Source organism: Spermophilus citellus (assembly GCF_964194105.1).
Source record: "Spermophilus citellus genome assembly, chromosome: 5".
NCBI lineage: Eukaryota > Metazoa > Chordata > Mammalia > Rodentia > Sciuridae > Spermophilus > Spermophilus citellus.
In genome coordinates, this window is record NC_138186.1 from 82171396 (window position 1) to 82176823 (window position 5428).

Consider the following 5428-nt stretch of genomic DNA (forward strand, 5'->3'; position numbering starts at 1 on the left):
GGTGAACAAGATGGTTTTTTTTTTGACCACGGTGCTCCTCTGACCTTTCGGTGTCCCCAGTGCTTGGCACAGTGACCTGGACAGAACCCATGATGGGGCTCAGGGTGTGCAGGGCTGGTGGCTGCCATCATCTAGCTACAGACTTGCTAATCTGAAGGAGCAGGATACTCTTGTAGGGTAAGTTTTGCTTCACTCTTAGATTGGATTTGCCTTTGTTCCTGATCTTAGGGAAAGTGTTCAAAAGAAACATGGCCTTATATCTCAGTGTCTCCCTCTGTTTCTCTCAGAGTGAAAATCACTGGAACAGATGCTTTTTTTTTTTTTTTTTTATGGGTCAGTCTTACTTTGGAAGGAGAGCACTGGGAAGAATGGACTTAAAATTACAAAAGAAAGTTGTTTGGCAAAGATGGAAAAAGGTGATTTTTCTTAAGGAAAGAAAAATATGAGCGCAGCAGAGTTTTATGTTGCTTGAGGGTTAGAGGTAACACAGCCATTCCCAGTAGAGGCCTGGGTAGACTTCTAGATATTTTTTAAAAGAGAGGTAATTACCTTTCTGTGGTAATTTACAGGTATTTCTTTTCAAGGTCTCTTCAATTTCCTTGTTGACTCCTTAAACTTTGTGAAGGCAAATAGGAACGTCTATCTACTTAGAGAACAACATGACCAGCTATCTTTTATAGAAAATTCTTGCTTTTGAGGACTTCAGTTTTTTTTAGTATTAAGACCTCTAAGAAATGAAGAATAATATTTAAATTTAAAAGAGAAATGTCTTCAGTAACTAATTTGAAAATTCAGTAACTCATTTGATAAGCATGCAATATAGTTTCCCATTAGTTGGTTGTCTTAAATATTAATCCTTAGAAAGTAGCCCCTGAAAGCTATCATTGAGAGGGAAAAATCAAAAGCCAAAATAGATAGTTTCAAAAGTGAAGTGATCCATTGTTCAAGTTCCCAGAGGCTCAGAAAGAAATTGCTAACATCAGATTGGCCACCTTTCTTCAAGAGGGTAACAACGTAGTAATAAAGAAGAAAAAATATATAGAAATAACTGACCTAAGGTAAATGCTTTTGGCACATTCCAAAATAATCTCAAGGGACTACTGGTAATATAACTGTACTGTATTTGGAATTCCTGCTAAAGGAGTAGATTTTAGCTGCTCTTATCACAAAAACAAACAAGGACAACATTATGACATGATTGATTTGTTAATTTGCTTTACTATGGTATTTTACTTCCTATGTATATCCCATAACATCATGTTTTATACTTTAAATGCACACAAGGGAATATATTTAAAAAATAAAGTACAAAATAGCTTCAAGGGGTCTCCCTCACTTTGTGAGAGATACCTATAAAACTTTTGCAGAAAAACTCATCTTTTATAACAGTGTTAATAACATTAAAACTTTAAGAAGTACTTTCTGCCTATTAAGCTTTGGTACAAAAAACACCCAGAGGCAAGAAACAGTTTATGCTAGATGATCCATTAATCCCTGAACTAGGCCTATAAATGAAATGGTTTATGGGGAAAAGAATTAAAGAATTTACAATCTTTGTCAAAAACTCAAAATAACTCCCGTTATTTCTTTGTTTCAAATAAAGATTCATAGGCAGATCCAGAGAGTAATGATTTTTAAATTAAAAAGTTTTATGTGCTTTCAAATAGAGGAATAAAGTTACAGGGTCAGACTCTTTCTCTGAGGAAAGAAAAAGAATACTGTGGGAAGGGGACTATAAAAGCAAAGCAGGGGAGAACAATCTTTTGAAGAGAGCCCACTAAAAATATTTACAGGGTGCAGTAAAGCTATTTAATTCAACTTTTCATTAGTAAGAGAATGGCTCCCTTAAAATCAATAGTATAAAGAGACTTCAGGTGGAATCTAGAACTCAGTTATTAGAATAAGTCATGCTTGTCATTAGGAGACAGGCTGCAAACTATAAATGTCTTCCTGATGCTCATGTGCTTACAGCTGAGGGCTGGGAGCAATTCTACTTGACATGCTTTTGTAAACCATCAGTTCAGGTTAAATGTTTATAACAACAGAGACTTTTAGAGTATGAGAGGCTTCAGAGGAAACCTTGTTCAGCCTCTCACTGTATACATGAGAAAATGGAGTCCCTTAGAGACAAGGGATTTGATTAAAGGTCACAGATAGTTGGTGAAAAATTGAGACTAAGGACACATTTTAAAATTTCCTGTTTATATATATTTTTCTCTCTACCACAATGTTTTTGCTTAAAACAGTCATATTTATAAATTTGTTCAGGTTGGGAAAAGATCTTAAAATTCATCTAAATGTTTTTGGTAACCTTTTCACCGACATAAAAAATACACTGACACATGCACAGCCATAAGTATAGTGCTTTATGAATCCTCTCCAATTAAACACATCCAGAGGTCAAGAAATCCAACATTCCCAAAATTCCAGAAGATCCCTTGCTCCCCTTTAGTGCCCCCTTCAGGTCACTGCCCACTCCACCCCCTGACAGTCTTAAAATTTATATGCCTACTTGAGGGATGAATAAACCAACATTTGCACTGGATAAACAACTTTCTTAAGAGCAAATTATTAGCGAGAACATGCAACGTGGTCTTGTGAGGCCCGCTTCAAAATTTTTCCACTAATTAATTAACTAATTGAAATTAATTTAATTCCAGCTAATTTAACAGTATAAAACCTAGCACAATGGGCAACTTCAGTTAATAGTCCTCAACATGTTTTATCGAATGAATTGATGAAATGATTCTTGCCACAGTTTTAAACTTGTTCTTGAATATTTATGCACTCACTGAATGTAATATCTTTCTTGCCTTTTATTAGACAGTAATCATAGCTTTTGAAGTTTCCTCTTGATTCATACATTATCTCTGTGTCCTCTGTGTGTTTTTCTTGTTCTCATCTCTTCACATTGGTGATTCCAGGCTGCCTAGGCATGCGGGGGGGGGGGGGACGGGGGGGGGACGGGGGGGCGGGGGGGAACACCATGAAGCTGAAGCCTGGTGATGCTCTTTGTAGGGATTTTCTCTAGAGGGATTGGATGTGAGCTACCTGTGCGCTAGGTAAACCCCACTATTTGTATTGGAAAAACTTTTCTCTGGGGCCATTTTATTGACTAGGAAAATAATCCTTCAAATGCTTGGGGGAGACATGAGGACTGTAGGAGTTTTGGAAGTAGTGTGGGAAGAGGAATCATGGGCCCTCTGGTCATGCAGATTGTCACTAAATCTTGTTTTGGTTTCTGTGCCTCATTCCCATACTGCTCCGAGAATGACTAAAAGTCAGCCGCCTTTTTCTTTTTCTTTTTTCTTTTTTTTAAAATCATTGGGCAGTGGTAATTCTAACAATGCCAATGATAAAAAGCTCTTTCCCCTTCAAATCTTAAGTCTGTCTGGTTTTAAACAGTTGTGGTTACTGTGAATCATCTTGGCATTACTGAAGCATAATTTACATATCATGAGAGTCACCTGGCTTAAGTGTACGTTTTTATATTTGTTTACATATAATTATATACCAATTTAGTTGTAATTGGGGTGAACTGAGCTTCAAATTCTTTAAATTTGCAACTAGAAAGACATTAAACCCTAGAATTAAGAATTATTATACTTTTATAGAATTCCTTAACACAATTTGCATCTGTACTTACTTTGATTTAAAAATTTATGATATTCATTAATTATATTTTACCTCTTAATTCATGATTTTGATTATTTTTAGAAAAATATCATTTTTGAAACCACAAAAAGTAACTTAATTTTTCAGATTTGCATATTTGGATGAACATCTATGCAAATTTTATATTTAGTTTTTATTTTAATTTTTATTTGTTCTTTTTAGTTATCCATGACAGTAGACTGTATTTTGACATATCAAACATACATGGAGTATAAGTTCCCATTTTCGTGGTTGTACATGATGTGGAGTTACACTGGTCATATATTCATATATGAACATAAGAATGTTATGTCAATTCATTCTGTCTTTCCTATTTCCATAGCCCCTCCTTTCCTTTAATTCCCCTTTTTCTAACCCAGTGAACTTCTATCCACCGCCCCCCTCCCATTTTGAGTTAGCACCTGCATATCAGAGAGAACATTAGGCATTTGATTTTTTGAAATTGGCTATTTCACTTAGCAGGAGAGTCTCCAGTTCCATCCATTTACCAACAAACGCCATAATTTCATTCTTATTGATGGCTGAGTAATATTCCATTTCTTTGTCCATTCATCTGTTGAAGGGTATCTAGGTTGGTTTCATAGCTTAGCTATTGTGAATTGAGCTGCTATAAACAATGATGTGGCCATATCACTGCAGTATGCTGACTTTAAGTCCTTTGGGTTTATGCTGAGGAGTGGGATAATTGGATCAAATGTAATCTCATTCCAGGTTTTCTGATGAATCTCCATATTACCTTCAAGACTGGTTGCACCAATTAGCAGTCTCACCAGCAATGTATGAGTGTACCTTTCCCTCCACATCCTTGCCAACATTTGTTACTTATATTCTTGATAATTGCCATTCTGACTGGAGTCAGATGAAATCTCAGTGTAGTTAAGGGTATTTTTAATGTAGACTTTAATGTACAATTAAGTGTTAATTTAATGAATGTTGGTAAATACACACAGTTTGATGAATCTTGGTAATGTTTTCTTGTATCCCTTTGTGGCTGATCCCATGCCCCAACTTCCAGTCCTAGGCAAACACTGATCTTTCTCTCACTAGGTTTTCACATTTTTCTAGAATTTCACACAATGGAATGAAATGATAGGGAGTCTCTCCCCGCCCCACAATTAATACAATATTTTTTTAGAGACATATGTGTTGTATTACTATTTTATTCCTTCTTATTGCTGAGTAGTATCCCATTATATGAATGTACCAGAATTTGTACAGTTTTGGCATATGTGAATAATGTTCTGTGTACAAGTCTTCATGTGGACCTGTGCTGTCATTTCTCTTGGATAAATGCCTACAAGTAAGAGTGATAGATGAGTCTGACTATATGATACTGACAACATTAACTTCTAAAGTGGGTGAGCCATTTTGCATTACTATTACAAATATTCAAGAGTTGTTACTGCACCACATAATTGTAAACACCTGGTACCATCAGTATGTTTACCTTAAGCTAAGCTAATGATGTGGTATGTCATCTCAGTGATTTTCACTTTATCTCGTTGATGAAAGGAGTTGGTATGAAATTGACAATCTTTTTCATGTGCATATTCAACATTTGTTTATCTTCTTTTGTGAGTTTCTGTCCTAATATTTTTATCTTCTTATTTATGTTATTTGCCTTCTCATTCTTTATTTTTTTAGTTGCAGATGGACACAATGCTTATATTTTATTTATTAATTTTTATGTGGTGCTTAGGATCAAACCCAGTGCCTCACACATGCTAGTCAAAGACTCTTCCACTGAGCTACA